This window comes from Cololabis saira, chromosome 1, assembly GCF_033807715.1.
Source record: "Cololabis saira isolate AMF1-May2022 chromosome 1, fColSai1.1, whole genome shotgun sequence".
Lineage (NCBI taxonomy): Eukaryota > Metazoa > Chordata > Actinopteri > Beloniformes > Belonidae > Cololabis > Cololabis saira.
The window spans coordinates 49,225,442-49,245,941 of NC_084587.1; the positions used below are offsets into that span (position 1 = coordinate 49,225,442).

A 20,500-nucleotide genomic window follows, 5' to 3' on the forward strand; every position below is an offset into this window, starting at 1 on the left:
TTTTTGTTGCAGTTATTTCCAATAATCATTTTATAAACCTACAACAATGGCAGAGGACACATGAATGGAAAACAGAATCAAAAACATCTCACTGTACGACTTGGATCTGCTTCATTCTGGGTGAGATGTCAATAATGTTGTACACCTCATATATGACCTTATACTATATATACTATTATAATAACATATATACTTTTTTCTTTTAATTCATATCCATACATACTGTTTCATTTACCCATATCCACTACATATATAATACTGCTCTCCTGAGCTGCTGTGTTTTTATATTTAACTGCTAGAGTTAAGTCTGATTTCATTTACCCAAGCAAGTCTCTGTTTTACCTTTAATGGCTTTTTCTGGACTTGTTTTAAGGAAGATTCATGAAGGGTTTTACAGACATTTCCACAAATTTCATCATTCTCTTATTCACTATTTTGTAATTTAAAGTAATTAAAAGTCTGCTTTCCCTTTTTTCTATGACACAATCACTGTTATGAAGTAAAAACTAAACCAAAAACCCCAAATAATATGGTCATCAATTCCATTGAAGAAGATATGATGTCATCAAGTTATGATGTCATCAATTCCATTGAAGAAGATATGATGTCATCAAGTTATGATGTCATCAATTCCATTGAAGAAGATATGATGTCATCAAGTTATGATGTCATTAATTCCATTGAAGAAGATATGATGTCATCAATTCAATGAACATTCCATTCCATCAACAAGCTTGTAACAGAGTTTATAAATAGAACTCCTTCTTACTAGTTCTCATCACATCTTTTGACAATGCCACGCAGACGCAGACAGAGCTCTCGCCCCGTCCGCAGGCGCCGGAGAGTCCGTAGGACCCGCGTCGCCCGCAGACGCAGGAGAGTTGTCCGACGCAGACGCTGAAGGTCAACAGATGATGGAGGGAATCCTGAATGAATGATTTAAAAAAGGAAAAAATACATAAAAAAAACAAACCCTGATCTCAGTCGGTTACTACGGAGCCCCTAAAGGGACACGGATTTTTTTTTTTTATATAATGAGTTTTAAGCGTGCGCGTGAAACCTTTACGCGCGCGCGTAAAACCTTTAAGTGAGCACGCAAAGTTGTTTACGTAAAACGTTTATGCACTCGCTAAAAACTTTCACGCGCTCTCGCAAAACTTACAAGTGAGCGCCTAAAAGTTGTTCTACGTGAGCGCGTAAAAACAAGTACATGATGGGAGTTTTGCTGGAACAGGAGACCCTCCAGTTGCTCCTGCTCTGTTTATGAATGGAAATGACATTACAGGATTTAGCTGAGCTATATTTTAACCTGGGACTCACTTTGCTTGCAAGTAAACAACTTTACGTGCTCACTTAAAAGGTTTTACGCGCACGCGTAAAGGTTTCACGCGCACGCTTAAAACTCACTATAAAAAAAAACAACTCATTATATATAAAAAAAAATCCGTGTCCCTTTAGGGGCTCCGTAGGTTACAAACCTTGTATGTCAATGTTTTCCATCAAACGTTTACTGACTGAAATGGGCTTGACCAGTAAACCTGCCTGGCCTTGCCTTGCTGGGAGCTCCAGTTGGTCCGGCCTCTCGGCTCTCTTCCACTTCTCTCCTGCATCCAATCTCTGGATACAACATCCTGAGAAAATCACCTAATCTGCCTCCCGTATTCCTCCTCTGACTCCTGGGATGTATTTCCCCACAGTTTGATCTTGAATAGAAATAGAATAGAATAGAAAGCCTTTATTATCATTGTACAGGTACAGTGAAATTAGGCAGCAGCTCCGTCAAAGTGCACACATGCAAAGACAATGTAAACAAGAAACATAAGTATATATATATACACACTATAAACAAGAGTGAATGGGAGGATAAAAATGTACATGAATGGGTGGGAAATACTCCCTTGAAAGGATGGGAGTATTGCACATAGATAGTAGAATATTGGCATATTGTGGATAGAAGGTAGAAAATATTGCACAGAAATATATGAGGTAGCTTATAGGTTGAGAAAGTTCACAGCTTTGGGGAAGAAGCTGTCCCTGAATCTTTTTGTACGGGTTCGTAAGGACCTGAAGCGCCTCCCAGAGGGCAACAGGTCGAAAAAGTGGAAACCAGGGTGGGTGTTGTCCTTTAAAATGTTCCTTGCCCTGCTGAGGCAGCGGGAGCTGTAGATGTCGGACAGGGATGGCAGAGAGGGCAGAGGGCAGCCGATGATCTTCCGTGCTGTGTTTGCCACCCTCTGCAGCCTCTTCCTGTCTGCTTCTGTGCAGCTGGAGTGCCACACTGTCACGGCATGGGTCAGCAGGCTCTCTATGGTGGAGCGGTAGAAGGCCACCAGCAGCTGTGTGTTCAAGTTCACCTTCCTGAGCACCCTCAGGAAGTGCAGCCGCTGCTGAGCCTTCTTAACCAGTGCAGTGGTGTTGACAGACCAGGAGAGGTCTGCAGTGATGTGGACGCCCAGGAACTTGAAGGACTGCACTTGCTCCACACATTCACCGTTGACTTACAGGGGGACGGGGGCGGCTCGGTTCCGCCTGAAATCCAGGATGAGCTCCTTGGTTTTGGTGGTGTTCAGTGCCAGGTTATTCAGTGTGCACCACTCACCAAGTTTAAGGACCTCATCTCTGTAGGCCGCCTCGTTTCCCCCTGTGATCAGCCCCACCACCGTTGTGTCATCGGCAAACTTGACAATGACGTTCTCTGGGTGGGCGGGGCTGCAGTCCGATGTGTAGAGCGAGTACAGAAGTGGGCTCAGCACACAGCCCTGAGGAGAGGGTGCTGAGAGTGCGGAGGAGGAGAGGTGAGGACCGAGCTTCACGCGCTGGGGTCGGTTCACCAGAAAGTCTTTGATCCAGGAGCAGGTGGATGGTGGGAGCCCCAGGGTGGATAGCTTGGGGATTAGAATGTCCGGTATTATAGTATTGAAGGCTGAGCTGAAGTCGACGAAGAGCATCCTCACGTAGCTCCCCTGTTTCTCCAGGTGACTGAGCTGATAAACCTTAGATTCTCTAGTGCAGATATAAAACTACTGCATTGAAATTTGCTTTGCCTCCCTCTCGTCGAGATTTTCCATTCTATTTGAACTTTTTAACTTTTAACTTTAACATCTGGTGGAGAAATAAAGTATACATTTGAATTGATCTGGGCCCCTCTGGTGGCCAGTGAAACAAATTTAACAAAAATTGATCAAGAGCTTCCCTCTAGTGGAAGACTAAGGGCATTGCATGTTTGACACTGAGATAATAAAGGTGAATGGCCAGGGATCCCATTGAATGAATGTAACATCACAACTAAATACCAAAGGACCAGGTACCATTCAGAATGATATTAATAAACATAGAATAATAAATGTATAATATACAATACAATAATAATTAAATACATAATAAAAGAGATAATTGTAATAGCAAGGAATAATTTACAGCCAAATACCAATAACCCCAAATTAGCTCCCAGATGTTGAAACTAGTTTATCTAATAATTAAATTCTAAATCAGAGTGTATCACCTGTATCACACTGATCCACAGATAAAACCCTGCCAAACACTATCCATGAGGCTAAAGTAAACCTTTATTTATAACTCATTTGTGCTTTGGTTATAATCTTAATTGGAAATTTCTCCCTGGATACTGTACATTCATGTTTTTATTTTTAATAACTATGTTTGTTTTTTGTTGCAGTTATTTTCAATAATCATTTTTAAAAACCTACAACAATGGCAGAGGACACATGAATGGAAAACAGAATAAAAAACATCTCACTGTACGACTTGGATCTGCTTCATTCTGGGTGAGATGTCAATAATGTTGTACACCTCATATATGACCTTATACTATATATACTATTATAATACCATATATACTTTTTTCTTTTAATTCATATCCATACATACTGTTTCATTTACCCATATCCACTACATATATAATACTGCTCTCCTGAGCTGCTGTGTTTTTATATTTAACTGCTAGAGTTAAGTCTGATTTCATTTACCCAAGCAAGTCTCTGTTTTACCTTTAATGGCTTTTTCTGGACTTGTTTTAAGGAAGCTTCACGAAGGGTTTTACAGGCATTTCCACAAATGTCAGCGTGGGTTTAGAAAGTGTATAAGAGCATAAAGCCCTGGCCTCTGAGCCAGAATAGAAACTGCTGAAGATCATCATTCCACTGTTAGCACATGATTGGACGTTTTCATCCTGCCATCATTGTCAGATGACTGTACACATCAATGATCAATACATGACTGTGACATCACTGTTGTCTGCGGCGGTTTCCAGACTTATCAGGTGAAATCACAGCTAAAAACCCTGTAAGATGTGTTTTATTACAGTCATCATTCTCTTATTCACTATTTTGTAATTTAAAGTGATTAAAAGTCTGCTTTCTTTTTTTTCTATGACATCATCACTGTTATGAAGTAAAAACTAAACCAAAAAACCCCAAATAATATGGTCATCAATTCCATTGAAGAAGATATGATGTCATCAAGTTATGATGTCATTAATTCCATTGAAGAAGATATGATGTCATCAAGTTATGATGTCATTAATTCCATTGAAGAAGATATGATGTCATCAAGTTATGATGTCATTAATTCCATTGAAGAAGATATGTTTAGTTTAGTTTAGTTTAGTTTAGTTTATTTATTTAGCAATATAAGACATATATGAACAAAAAAATGAAAAACAATGAAATAACATGCAAGGAAAGGAAGAAGCCTGGTGGCTTATATAGAATCCTTTCCATATATGAATAAAACACAAAACAAAGCTACACAAGGGAGAGTAAAAAAAACAAAAAAAACACAAGAAAATGTAACTCAGATCAAATAATGAACATTACAAAGATGAAACAATAAGAAAGTTCTTTAAATGTTTTTTGAATATTGGCAAGGATGGTGATGATTTAAGAGATTTATTGAGTGAATTCCACAAGTGGCTCTGTAAGTGATGAAAGATTGATGTTTCCATGTTCTACTAAACGGTAAATTAAAATCATCTTTGTGCCTTGTGGCATAAGAATGAATATCGGAATTAACATAAAATAAATTATGAAAAGAAGAAGGAAGATCTTGAATATAATTTTTAAATTTGAATATAAATAAACATGTTTTGAAAATGTTAATTTTATTGACTGATAATAATGAATATTTAATGAAAAGGGGAGCAGATGGCTCATATCTGTTTGCATGTGATATAATTCTGAGAAACCTTTTTTGAATAATCAATAATTTATTAATATATGTTGAATGTGTCGAAGCCCAAACAATGTTGCAGTAATTAAGATGAGGGAAGATTAAACTATAATAGAGAGTTAAATGAGAGGAAGGAAGAACAAAAGGACAAACTTTTCTCAAAATACCAAGCATCTTCATGGATTTCATGCATACCGTATCAATATGTTGTTTCCAATTTAAACAATCATCGATAATGACACCCAAGAATTTGGTATGAGTAACCTGGCAAATTTCAGAGCCATTGATTATAATTCTAGGTTTTTCTTTGGGGAATGTTTTGTTTTTGTTACTAAAAATCATGAAGTTGCATTTTTTTATATTAAGAGTAAGCTTGTTCAGTTGAAACCATTTGAAGACATCCAATAATTCATTGTTAACATAATTGACAAGGGTATTTAAATCCCTGTGTGAGGCAACGAGATTAGTATCATCAGCAAATAAAATCGGAAGAAATGTATTACAGTTCATGGTTAAATCATTAATATAAATCAAAAACAATAAAGGACCAAGTATCGAGCCCTGTGGAACCCCAACTGATATTTTTAACTTTATGGAATAGCAACCATTGATGCAAACATATTGTTCTCTGTCTTGTAGATAGTTTGAAAACCACTTGAGAGCAACATCCTGTAGGCCATATCTTTTAAGTTTAGAGACAAGAATCTCATGATTTACTGTATCGAAAGCTTTTGTTAAATCTAAGAAAACACCAAGAACATATTTCTCATCTTCTAGAGCAGAAGAGATATTGTTGACAAGCTGTAGCAGGGCGTGTTCCGTTGAGTATTTCTTGCGGAAACCATATTGGTGGCAATAGAGGATGTTGTTCTGAAGAAGGTGATCCGAAATTCTGGAATAAATAAGTTTTTCGAGAATTTTAGAAAAACAGGGAAGTATTGATATAGGACGATAATTGCTAAAGTGATTAGAATCTCCCGATTTGTGTAACGGCAAAACTTTTGCTGTTTTAAAATCACGTGGAACCACACCAGATTGTAAAGATAAACCAAAAATATGAGTTAAAGGTTGAATAATAAAATCAATAATTTCTTTAATGAAACTACTTTTAAACCCATCATGACCTTCAGCAGAGTTTTTTAAATTTAAGACAATACCCCTCACTTCAGCAATGGTCGGGGGATCAAAACTGCAGAGTGGAGAAAACTGACCCTTAATCAAACTAGATGGTTTTGCATGAGAATCATTTATGTTCGCTGCCAGCGAAAGGCCAATATTTACAAAGAAGTCATTTAAGCCATTTGCAATTTCTCTCTCATTGAGAGGAGCACCTTCATTTCCTAGCACCTCAACTGGGACTGTTAATTGACGTGTTTTACGTTTTAACAATTGATTAATGACACTCCAGGTGGACTTGATGTCACTAGATGCTTGGTTAAATTTGTCTGAAAAATATTTCTTTTTTGCATACCTTAGAGATTGAGTAAATGTATTTTTACATTCCTTTTAAGTTTGCACATTAAATGGTGTAGGACTTAGAATAGATTTTTTATATAGTTTCCTTTTTAGCAGAGAATGTTTTCTTAAATCTGATGTAAACCAAGGATTTGCTTTAGGATTTCTTTTCTCTTTTTTAGTAGTAATCATTGGGAAGCATTTCTCAAAGACAGGATTAAAAAGCAATAAAAATGACTGGTAAGCTTTCTCCACTTCTTGCAGCCGTAAAACAACATCCCATGACACATCCTTTATGGAAGATATGAAAAGTTCCACATTCCTTTTGGAATATTTGCGATATCTTATTTCCTCTTGTACCAAGTTGTTACTAATCGTTTTATCATTAAGATGAATTATTTGAAAAACTGGGAGATGATCTGAAATATCATTTAACAACAGACCAGAAGTAATTTCAAGATTCAAAAAATTGATTAGGATATTATCAATGAGTGTGGCTGATGAAGAAGCTATTCTGGAAGGTCTGTGGATTGAAGGATAAAAATAAGTAGAGTAAAGAGCATTAAGAAAATCTACAGTAGTTGACTGCTTGCTATTGAGAAGATTAACATTGAAGTCACCTAGTAATACACACTTTTTCCGCTCCTTGCAAATCATTTCAAGCGTGTGATAAAGTGCATCATTAAAAATGGCCAGATCTGACTCAGGTGGTCTGTAAATGCACCCAATTATGACGTTTCCGCCATCAAGGGGTAAGAAAGACGGAATTTCTACAAACACAGCTTCCACAGAAGTATTTTCAAAATATTGACTTAACTCTTTTCTTTCCTTGAAGTTAAAATGATCTAAAATGTAAAGAGAAACGCCACCACCTGATGAGGTCATTCTACAAGAATGAATAGCTCTATAGTTTTCCAAGGGATAGAGACAAGTAATATTATCGTGAAGCCATGTTTCTGAAAAAGCTATTACTGAAAATGAGAAATTTAATATGGATAGATACGGTAATCTGTTAGTTGATCATAATGTTGAGGTATACTACGAATATTAAGGTGGAAAAAAGAAAAAGAATTTGGGTTTTGTACTTTTGCAGATTTTTTAAATTGATCTTCCGTGTAATATTCACAGGAAATTTGCACATTTTGCGGGTCAACATGATTAGAATCAGGATTAAAGAACTCATCATAGATGCCATCCTTATCGATACATAAATCAAAGGGATTGAAAGCTGGTAAACCAGATATGGGTTGTGGAGACACATACATATAGTCAGTCATAATGGAAGGAGAAAAAACGAAAAAACTGTTAAAAGAAAAAAAATTAAAACCTTGGAGCGAATAACATAGATCTAAGTTTGGCGAGGAGGGTGAACAACCAATTTATCAAACTTCAAGTAGGTGATGTTTCCTTTCTGACGTTCAGCCTTCATTCGAGGCAACAGATCCTTACGCTTCTGCCTGATGCTTTCAGAGAAGTCTTCATTGATGAAAATGTTTGAGCCCTGCAGTTTCTTGGTACGTTTGAAAATTTCTTCCTTGTCCTTGAATCTGAGGAGCTTTGCCACAATTGATCTCGGGCGTCCTGTAAGCTCATATTTACCAACACGGTGAGCTCTCTCAATTTCAATGAGTTTAGGGTCAATTTCAAGATGATTGGCGAACACTTTTTTGACTTTGGTTTCGGCGTCAGGCCTAGATTCTGAATTTACATCAGGAATGCCATCAATAATCACATTATTTCTCCTAGACTGGTTATCCAGGTAATCTAGCTTAGTAGACATATCATTAAAGGAGGTTAGAGAGGCCGACAGCCTTGCTGCTGCTGCTGGCTGGTGGTATGATGTCATCAATTCCATGAACATTCCATTCCATCAACAAGCTTGTAACAGAGTTTATAAATAGAACTCCTTCTTACTAGTTCTCATCACATCTTTTGACAATGCCACGCAGACGCAGACAGAGCTCTCGCCCCGTCCGCAGGCGCCGGAGAGTCCGTAGGACCCGCGTCGCCCGCAGACGCAGGAGAGTTGTCCGACGCAGACGCTGAAGGTCAACAGATGATGGAGGGAATCCTGAATGAATGATTTAAAAAAGGAAAAAATACAAAAAAATAAACAATGAGAAAAAAAATAACATAAAAAAAAAACAAACCCAAACCCTGATCTTAGTCCCAGAGGGACTAAAGGGACTAAAACTCTCAACCTTCTTATCCAAAGTCAGATCCTTGTCCTTTAGGACGTGTGTTCCACCAATGTCTTCTGTTTCTCATTCCAGCATGTCACACCTCTAAAGGTCTCACTGTTTTGATGTCTGAGACGAGGTAAGTGAGAGGTTGTGGAGGCCCTGTGGCTTAGTTGGTCAAAGCACCTGTCTAGTAAACAGGAGATCCTGGGTTCAAATCCCAGCAGAGCCTCTAAACTCATCTGTCTTTGGATGAGAAAAAGATGATAGATGTCTCATTCATTCATGGTTCAACCATGGTGGTGAAATGGAAAAATGACATGTAGCTTAAGAAAAGCACAACTTTGGTTAAGAAACATTCAATGTGCTTTTTAGCTTAAGAAAAGCACATTGAAGGTTTCTTAACCAAAGTGAATTGACACATTCCAGTCTTAAAGTTCTTCTAAGAGATGTGGACTGCTTGAGAGGGAGGTAATGTCTGGTTCTTCTTTTAGTCACTTTAATGCTTTGCTGTTCTTCACTCGTGCCACAAGGTGGGGTACTCCTCCAATTCTTCTAGAACAAATGTGTATTTCTTTACGTGGTGTTTCTGACAGTCAGTTACTTTCCAAGTTTGACCTCACTTAAAAAGGTCTCTACTGGGTTTGGGAGACTGTGCATGTAACTCAACATGTTGTAAACCAGGCCTGGATCAAACATGCACATACAGGTGATCAGGTGCAGGGGAACTAGGAGCTGGGAATCCACACAGTTTTTCAACCGTGCATGGAGTGTGTGTGTCCGCATGGTTTGTTCTGTCGCCAGTAGCCTAATGTGTTGTTTTGATAATACACAAGCTTGTTTTTTAACCTCTCATTCAGCACCCGGGTATTGTAGGTGTTGTTTTTTGAAGCTTTGCACATGTCAAATAAAGTGTTGAATCAGCTCCCTGTCGGACCACTTTTTTTGGAACCAGCATGAGTTGGAAATGTCTTCAAATTCCCTCACATGGAACTTTTTGTTGTTAGATTGCCATTACAGTTATAATATTTTCATGGTCCTGTGGCAAAATAATTTCACTACTTCTGCTGTGCTTTTAAACAGCTGTGTGTGTCTGGTTTTCTGGTGTTTATAATAACAAGAAAAGAAATACATCTTCACTCTAATGTGTGCTATTTACGTGTGCTTCCTCTTCCACTATTCTTCGTGACGTCATCAAAGACGTCACATTCTTTGATGACGTTCCAAGGCTCCATGAAAGAGCATTTGAACGCTACGCGTCTGAAGCTGGAGCTGATTTGCTGCAAACGAGGATGAATGTGCACATGTTCCCAAACGTAGCAACAGCGCCCTCTGCTGGTTCATGGCGGTATGGTCGTAAGCGGCAGCTGCGGCTTCACAACTGTCTTCTATACGCACTTACCGAGTGTACTGTCACGTTTGTGTTTGTTTCATCATAACTGAACAACACAAACATCCGTATGCTGTCCTTTGACGACCGAGTTACTCCTTAAAATAAATGGATGGCGCTCCTATAGTTTATTTCTTAAGTTCAGCCACTTATAGGCTCTGCAAAGTGATTTAGTCTTTTTCCTATTCACCCGTTCACAGCCTCTTATTTCAGACACTCACAATGTGACACCAACCCCCGGTGAACATGTGGGAGTGAAGTGTCTCATAAACACCGACACACGGCAGCTGCAGAGTTTCAGCTCCGCTACAATCCACCAGCTCCACTTGTGAATGATCCACTGACTCTGGAACACACCGGTTTTACTCTCCGTCTCAGACATCGGGATGTGGTTGAGAGAAGTGAACACTATATAAGAGCTATTTCAGGGTTCAGCTTTCGCTAAAGTAGTCCGAAACGACAACTTAAAATAACGAAAATGAAACTCTGTAATCTGTTTCTTGGAGCGTCAGTAGAAAAACACTTTTTCAAAAATGCATGTATTAGTTATTTTCAAAAATAAGACTTCATTATATCTGTTGCAATAGTACATTTGATATATGACGTAGGCTTGATATGACGTAGGTTGATATGACGGTGGAATTCTTGCCTCCTTTGATCCTTTATGACGTCACCAGCAGTATATTTATCTGTAAATATTCCTCTGGACCGAGTCAGTTAGTTATTCACCTTCAGCTTGGTATCTTCTTGATTTGAGTTTTAGAGTTTTTGGGTTTTATGTAAAAGTCCGGTAAATTTAGCTTTTTTTTTTTCGTTTCTTTTCTTCTTTATTGTCAATAATCAATTTAAAAAAGTTCATAGCATAATTACTGTAACTGGTCGATTTAACAACAGTAGCTGGATATATTTTTCCAGTTTTTCATCAATCGACGCTTCGTTTCGTTTCTTTAATTGTAAATTTCTCCCTGGATACTGTACATTAATGTTTTTATTTGTAATAACTATGTTTGTTTTTTGTTGCAGTTATTTTCAATAATCATTTTTAAAAACCTACAACAATGGCAGAGGACACATGAATGGAAAACAGAATAAAAAACATCTCCCTGTACGACTTGGATCTGCTTCATTCTGGGTGAGATGTCAATAATGTTGTACACCTCATATATGACCTTATACTATATATACTATTATAATACCATATATACTTTTTTCTTTTCATTCATATCCATACATACTGTTTCATTTACCCATATCCACTACATATATAATACTGCTCTCCTGAGCTGCTGTGTTTTTATATTTAACTGCTAGAGTTAAGTCTGATTTCATTTACCCAAGCAAGTCTCTGTTTTACCTTTAATGGCTTTTTCTGGACTTGTTTTAAGGAAGCTTCACGAAGGGTTTTACAGGCATTTCCACAAATGTCAGCGTGGGTTCAGAAAGTGTATAAGAGCATAAAGCCCTGGCCTCTGAGCCAGAATAGAAACTGCTGAAGATCATCATTCCACTGTTAGCACATGATTGGACGTTTTCATCGTGCCATCATTGTCAGATGACTGTACACATCAATGATCAATACATGACTGTGACATCACTGTTGTCTGCGGCGGTTTCCAGACTTATCAGGTGAAATCACAGCTAAAAACCCTGTAAGATGTGTTTTATTACAGTCATCATTCTCTTATTCACTATTTTGTAATTTAAAGTCATTAAAACTCTGCTTTCTTTTTTTCTCTGACATCATCACTGTTATGAAGTAAAAACTAAACCAAAAAACCCAAATAATATGATGTCATTAATTCCATTGAAGAAGATATGATGTCATCAAGTTATGATGTCATTAATTCCATTGAAGAAGACATGATGTCATCAAGTTATGATGTCATCAATTCCATTGAAGAATATATGATGTCATCAATTCCATGAACATTCCATTCCATCAACAAGCTTGTAACAGAGTTTATAAATAGAACTCCTTCTTACTAGTTCTCATCACATCTTTTGACAATGCCACGCAGACGCAGACAGAGCTCTCGCCCCGTCCGCAGGCGCCGGAGAGTCCGTAGGACCCGCGTCGCCCGCAGACGCAGGAGAGTTGTCCGACGCAGACGCTGAAGGTCAACAGATGATGGAGGGAATCCTGAATGAATGATCTAAAAAAGGAAAGAAATACATAAAAATAAATCATGAAAACGTAAAAAAACAAACCCAAACCCTGATCTCAGTCCCATTATTGACTAACATGACCTTCCAGTACGTAAATATGTGTAGCAGGTATAAGACGCTAAACTGAAGTGACCTGTAAAGAGTGAGTGTGAGGTAGGACACTAGAACTTACTGTCTCAAGTCTCTTTAACCACAGAGGGACTAAAACTCTCAACCTTCTTATCCAAAGTCAGATCCTTGTCCTTTAGGACGTGTGTTCCACCAATGTCTTCTGTTTCTCATTCCAGCATGTCACACCTCTAAAGGTCTTACTGTTTTGATGTCTGAGACGAGGTAAGTGAGAGGTTGTGGAGGCCCTGTGGCTTAGTTGGTCAAAGCACCTGTCTAGTAAACAGGAGATCCTGGGTTCAAATCCCAGCAGAGCCTCTAAACTCATCTGTCTTTGGATGAGAAAAAGATTATACATGTCTCATTCATTCATGGTTCAACCATGGTGGTGAAATGGAAAAATGACATGTAGCTTAAAAAAAAGAATGGCACGTTGAAGGTTTTAAAGAGATGTGGACTGCTTGAGAGGGAGGTAATGTCTGGTTCTTCTCTTAGTCACTTTAATGCTTTGCTGTTCTTCACTCGTGCCACAAGGTGGGGTACTCCTCCAATTCTTCTTGACCAAATGTGTATTTCTTTACATAGTGTGTCTGACAGTCAGTTATTTTCCAAGTTTGACCTCACTTAAAAAGGTCTGTACTTGGTTTGGGAGACTGTGCATGTAACTCAACATGTTGTAAACCAGGCCTGGATCAAACATGCACACACAGGTGATCAGGTGCAGGGGAACTAGGAGCTGGGAAGTCACACAGTTTTTCAACCGTGCATGGAGTGTGTGTGTCCGCATGGTTTGTTCTGTCGCCAGTAGCCTAATGTGTTGTTTTTGATAATACACAAGCTTGTTTTTTAACCTCTCATTCAGCACCCGGGTATTGTAGGTGTTGTTTTTTGAAGCTTTGCACATGTAAAATAAAGTGTTGAATCAGCTCCCTGTCGGACCACTTTTTTTGGAACCAGCATGAGTTGGAAATGTCTTCAAATTCCCTCACATGGAACTTTTTGTTGTTAGATTGCCATTACAGTTATAATATTTTCATGGTCCTGTGGCAAAATAATTTCACTACTTCTGCTGTGCTTTTAAACAGCTGTGTGTCTGGTTTTCTGGTGTTTATAATAACAAGAACAGAAATACATCTTCACTCTAATGTGTGCTATTTACGTGTGCTTCCTCTTCCACTATTCTTCGTGACGTCATCAAAGACGTCACATGTTTTTGATGACGTTCCAAGGCTCCATGAAAGAGCATTTGAACGCTACACGTCTGAAGCTGGAGCTGATTTGCTGCAAACGAGGATGAATGTGCACATGTTCCCAAACGTAGCAACAGCGCCCTCTGCTGGTTCATGGCGGTATGGTCGTAAGCGGCAGCTGCGGCTTCACAACTGTCTTCTATACGCACTTACCGAGTGTACTGTCACGTTTGTGTTTGTTTCATCATAACTGAACAACACAAACATCCGTATGCTGTCCTTTGACGACCGAGTTATCCTCAAAATAAATGGATGGCGCTCCTATACTTTATTTCTTTAGTTCAGCCACTTATAGACTCTGCAAAGCGATTTAGTCTTTTTCCTATTCACCCGTTCACAGCCTCTTATTTTAGACACTCACAATGTGACACCAACCCCCGGTGAACATGTGGGGGTGAAGTGGGGCGTCTCATAGTAGTCCGAAACGACAACTTACAATAACGAAAATGAAACTTTATAACCTGTTTCTTGGAGTGCTAGTAGAAAAACACTTTTCCAAAAATGCATTTATTAGTTATTTTCAAAAATAAGACTTCATTATATCTGTTGCAATAGTACATTTGATATATGACGTAGGTTGATATGACGTAGGTTGATATGACGGTGGAATTCTTGCCTCCTTTGATCCTTTATGACGTCACCAGCAGTATATTTATCTGTAAATATTCCTCTGGACCGAGTCAGTTAGTTATTCACCTTCAGCTTGGTATCTTCTCACTAAGGATGTCGTGGAAACAGTTCTCATTGAGGTTGGTCGTGTTTCTTTTGGTTATTTGCTGGTATTTGGAGGTTTGTCCAGCGCAACATCAGTCCGTCTCCCTGTGTTTGAGTTTTATGTAAAAGTTCTGTCAATTTAGCTTTTTTTTTTGGTTTCTTTTCTTGTTTTTTGTCAATAGTCATTTAAAAAAGTACATGGCATAATTACTGCAACTGGTAGATTTAACAACAGCGGCTGATATATATTTTTCCTTTTTTATAAAGTCATTTAAAATATTAATTACATTTTACATGAATTAAATCTTTTAATTATTATTTAGTATTGTGCCCCCCATAAGACCCACTTGTTTAGCTTCAGCTGCAGTGGTTTGCAGGTGGAAGATGAATGTGTTATTGTGGACAGATTAGTTTGGTGATTTTAGGTTGGAAGCGCTGACTTAAAACCTTTGTAGTGTATATCATTTCAGTTGTATATGTGAGTGGATACATTTCCAGTTGTATGTATAAGAGCAAGAAAAGAAGAAAGAAGAAGAAACCAAAAAAAAAAAAGCTAAATTGACAGAACTTTTACATAAAACTCAAACACAGGGAGACGGACTGATGTTGCGCTGGACAAACCACCAAATACCAGCAAATAACCAAAAGAAACACGACCAACCTCAATGAGAACTGTTTCCACGACATCCTTAGTGAGAAGATACCAAGCTGAAGGTGAATAACTAACTGACTCGGTCCAGAGGAATATTTACAGATAAATATACTGCTGGTGACGTCACAAAGGATCAAAGGAGGCAAGAATTCCACCGCCATATCAACCTACGGCATATCAACCTACGTCATATCAACCTACGTCATATCAAGTCTACGTCATATATCACATTTACCATTGCAACAGATATAATGAAGTCTTATTTTTGAAAATAACTAATAAATGCATTTTTGGAAAGGTGTTTTTCTACTGACACTCCAAGAAACAGGTAATAAAGTTTCATTTCCGTTATTTTAAGTTGTCATTTCGGACTACTTGCTGCCGTGTCGGTGTTTATGAGACACTTCACTCCCACTATGGAGAAAATAATGATTAATAACGGTTTGGATCCATATGAAATCCCTACTAAAGAGTGGAGCTCCACTCTTTAGAAGGGATGTACTGCTGCAGTTCTGCAGAACCCACGTCTCCAGCTACCTTGTTTAGGAGTGTTTGGCAGCTGCTTTGGTAAATGTTTGAATCGCCATGTGTTTCAATAAATTAGTATAATAGTACAACATGTGACTCTGCCTTGTGCCTTTACACACACACAGTACATGTTTTGTGTCACTCTTACTTCTCTTTTCTTTTTTTTCTGCTATATTATGCTGAAGAGACTCAGAGGCGTGAGCAATATTTTTGTTTTCCTCGTGAGATTACTTTTTTCCTCTGCAGCTACAAATAGAGTTAATATCTTTTCCTCAACAAACTAGTTTTATCTGAAGATTGGGGTTAATCACAGCGCAGAGAGCTGGCCAGTAACTGCGTTTAGCTGGAGAAGTGGGGAATAAAACCCGTATGAATAATCTGACCCCCGTCTGTGTGCGTGTTTGTTTGTTTACTGTGGAACGTTATGTTTGGTCGTTACAGCCGCGATCCGACCGAGCCGACGACTCTTTTACTTTGTTATGTCAGGTACTCGGCCTCCGTGGTTCTTCCTCCGAGCAGGAAAGCGGTGAAAAGTTAAACCATTAGCGATCTTTTCCCCACGTCTGTTGTGTGTGGAGCTGCTGCAGCCACAACGCAGCAACGGGTTACCAGCTTCTGCGGAGCTGCGTTCCACGCCCCGCCCATTTTCGTCTCGACTACGAATCGGGAAGGAGGGGGAAGTGATGTATGCCGTAAAGCAGTCAAAGCCGTAAAAATGTGTAGTTTTTTAGTGTGGCAGGGTTCCTACCATGCACCTCAAAGTTACATAGTGCCAGTGAAGGTGATACAGACCCCCCCAGACCATGAAAGAGGTTCATTAAACCTGTTGTAAGTTGATATACCATCACAATGACTCTGGAAATATGATATTAAGGTGGAAAAGTGCTGCTTTAACAGAACAGCATTCATGTTATTCATTCTGTGTATAAAGTGCATTTACAAGATCTAACAATCATTATGGTAGAGGACCATAGTAAAACGGCTTTTTAAGGAAATCAAACTTTTTTTGTTAATGTTTCCTTGTAAGATGCTAAATAAAAGCATGGGTTGGACATCAGTGTGCTATGATGCTTGATAAAACTTCTATAGTCTCTATATATGATCCCAGTGCATCAGTTACAGAAACTCCTGGAGCTGGCAGCATGGCAGCCTCTTCCAGCGATGGCTCACGGGCCAGCTGAACCTTGGGGACTGACACAGTGATGGTTCAGGGATCAGCTGAACCTCGAGGACTGACACAGTGATGGTTCCTGGACCAGCTGAACCTCGGGGACTGACACAGTGATGGTTCAGGGACCAGCTGAACCTCGGGGACTGACACAGTGATGGTTCCTGGACCAGCTGAACCTCGGGGACTGACACAGTGATGGTTCAGGGACCAGCTGAACCTCGGGGACTGACACAGTGATGGTTCCTGGACCAGCTGAACCTCGGGGACTGACACAGTGATGGTTCCTGGACCAGCTGAACCTCGGGGACTGACACAGTGATGGTTCAGGGACCAGCTGAACCTCGGGGACTGACACAGTGATGGTTCCTGGACCAGCTGAACCTCAGGGACTGACACAGTGATGGTTCCTGGACCAGCTGAACCTCGGGGACTGACACAGTGATGGTTCCTGGACCAGCTGAACCTCGGGGACTGACACAGTGATGGTTCCTGGACCAGCTGAACCTCGGGGACTGACACAGTGATGGTTCCTGGACCAGCTGAACCTCGGGGACTGACACAGTGATGGTTCCTGGACCAGCTGAACCTCGGGGACTGACACAGTGGCTGTTTCCGAATTCGGACACTACCGCACTACATGCTACATACTGCAAAGTATGTACTGAATACTGCCTACTAAATGAACGATTCAGTACGCTGCTCCAGCAGACCGTTCACACAGCAGTGTGCTACAGTGTATCCCAGAATGCATTTCGCACCAAAACGACAGCGAAAGCTGAGATTTAAAAGCAGACCAGAAGCTGTTTTAATTTCAGCTGTAGCGCTGTTAATATGCCACTTTATTATGTTGTAACATCTTTTCAGGCGTAAAAGTAACCGTTAAGATCCCCACCCTGGGCTCAGTTTATCCAAATAACGCCTGTTAAGAGATATGATCCGATGTTTCGGGAATCATAAGAGCCGCCGGTCCCGGGCAGCATCAGCAGCTCACGGCCGGGGGGACAGACGTGATCGCTGGGTCAACCCACAGCGTCGTCCCGGGGAGAAACCTGCAGCTCTGTGGAGCATCACCGCTGGCTGAAATAAACCATTTAGGAAGATAAATGTTGGTTTAATAGATGAAATCTAACAGTTGTAGCTGTCACCTTAGTTTGTCTGAATATAAAGTGAAGCTTCATGTTTTTACTAGATAGATAGATAGATAGAACTGTATTCATCTATCTAGTAAAAAAAGAAAACATGAAGCTTCACTTTACATTCAGACAAAACTACAGACGAAACAAAGCTACAACTGTTAGATAATTATATATATATATATATATATATATATATATATATATATATATATATATATATATATATATATATATATATATATATATATATATACATCCAGTACATCCACTGGTCTTACATCATATGCATCAAAACACAATAATAAAAAACAGTTTTCTGAACTTATCAATATGACTCTGTCCTTCACAGGATAAGTACAATGGATCACTGAAAAAACTCAAAATCTTAACAAGAATATTTGTCTTATTTCTAGTTAAAATGTTTCATTTTATTAAAAAAACTCCTTACACTTAAAACAAGACTCATCACTGAAAAAAACATCAATTTTCACCTGTTTCAGGTAGATTTTCACTTAAACTAAGTGGAAAAATCTGCATGTGGAACAAGATTTTATTGCTTGTAATTAGAAGATAAATCTTGTCCCATTGGCAGATTTTTCCTACTTATTTCAAGTGAAAATGTACTTGAAACAGGGGAAAATTGTCAAATCAGTTATTTTTCTGGTGTTATTTTTCTCGTGATGACTCTAAATGTTGAAATAGCAGTAATACCACATTCATTGATGAAATGACATAAGGGATGGAAAGGGATTTTAATAAATGTATTAAAATGAACATATCAGTCTATTGAATTTCATTTTATTTTATTATTAACAAAGTTCTTCTCCTCTCTGTCGAGTCGCTCTCTCTCGGTCTTCTCCTCGTCCAAATCCTCTCTCTGCATCTATTTATTTCAGCTCCCGGACAAATTCTCTGTCAAAACACAGCAATGAAAAGTAGTTATTTCATGAAAATACAACGAACTACCGATATATAACGTTGTCATAACACTTAAATCACTTTTATTTACCAAGCAAGCACGCTAAGATAACTAACAAGAACCTAACATACTATTAAAAACCTACCTTAAATCCTTTTAGGGAGGCATTTCGCTGCCCACTGAAGAGGCTTTTTTTTGGAGGACCGCCACACCATCAGCGCCTCGGTGTCCTTATCTGTCCCTAATAAAGATAGGTTATATGTTTTCTTCTTGACGGCTCACTATCGTTAACGGTAACGTTACTTTGGCTGACTTATGGTTACGTTATCGCTTTGTAACGTTATTAGGACAAATATGCCAAGTTCTACATTCATTACAAATGGGCAACGTAGCTTTGTCACAATTTTTAATCATTGTCCTTACACTAAATTGAATTAAAAAGGTTATATATTAAAGTTACTTACATTTATATTCCTCCTTCTCCCTCTCCACGGTGCAACTAATCCTTTCTGCCATCACATCACATCACTGTCCGGTTGCAGCTGTTTTGTCCTGCGTTTGTGTTTTCTCAATAAAGCTTTGGGAAAAAAAAGAAAAAGTGCTGCCCGGCCGAGGCCGCATTGCATTCTGGGATATAGTAGGCGAGGTAGACTGGTCTGATGCATGCTTCGGATTTTTTTCCAAATCAGTAAAACATCCGGGTATTTTTCGCACACTGCATATTTCCTTCTGTTCACATACAGCATACTACTTACTACATTTTGGCCAAATCAGTGTATACTAGTAGTACAGTATGCGAATTCGGAAACAGCCAGTGCCTCCATGAAGACTGTGAGGTCCGTTCCAGTCGATCCCATAGTCTTCATAAACCTGAATGGAGGGCAAGCATAATCAATCTTGTACTTAAAACTAGTCTTACACATTGTTACACAAAATATTTAAGACTGTTATTTTTGGTCACCAAGTTGGTGAGAAATTAAATGTTGCCTCTTCAGTTTTGTAAATAGCTGTTAGGGTTTGGCACACCCTTCCTCCACCAGAGGGCGCCAAAGTCTGGTCAGGCTTGGCCAGAGCACCACAGCTGATCCCTATCATCGTCCCCACACCTGACACCACTCAGCCTCGTCACCCAGTCTGCTCTTAAGCCTGCCTCCCACAAGCTGCAGTGTCGGATTATTCTCTCCAGCTCAGAGCCCTGTATGCTGCCTGTTTTGGTGGTCTTCCATGGTCTCCTGTTCGTGGACCTTCCCTTCCTGGGTCCTTTGGATTACTTTTTCCAGCCGTGAGTTTCGCTCCGGTCTGCGTCCTTTGTTGGATTTTCCAGCCGTGAGTTTCCCTCCGGTCTGCGCCTTTTGTTGGATTTTCCAGCCGTGAGTTTCCCTCCGGTCTGCGCTTTTAGTTGGACTTTCCAGCCGCGTTTTTTTGGTCTGTGATTTTGTGTTTGTCTTCCTTCCTTCCTGTGGAGCGCCTTTTGTTAAATAAACTTTGTTATACCTGAACCTTGCTCGTGTTGTCCTGCATTTGGGTCCGCCTTCCTTCCCCCGAGCCTAACACTAAAATACAACCAGAAAGCTTCCTGATTAGATCCTGAAAACATCCATGAAGAGTTGAGATTCCAGCACAAACAGATGTCGAACAGCTGAA

At 39.3% G+C, this 20,500-nt stretch overlaps 1 protein-coding gene and 2 non-coding genes across 3 annotated transcripts in view; all 3 read left to right on the top strand.

Moving 5' to 3' along the window:
* Positions 1–20,500, top strand: part of LOC133446926 (E3 ubiquitin-protein ligase TRIM21-like) — a 28,453-nt gene that overhangs the window by 5,468 nt on the left and 2,485 nt on the right. The window lies entirely within an intron of this gene.
* trnat-agu (transfer RNA threonine (anticodon AGU)) lies at positions 8,981–9,054 on the top strand. The gene has a single exon. It is a non-coding gene; the product is annotated as a tRNA-Thr (tRNA).
* trnat-agu (transfer RNA threonine (anticodon AGU)) lies at positions 12,731–12,804 on the top strand. The gene has a single exon. It is a non-coding gene; the product is annotated as a tRNA-Thr (tRNA).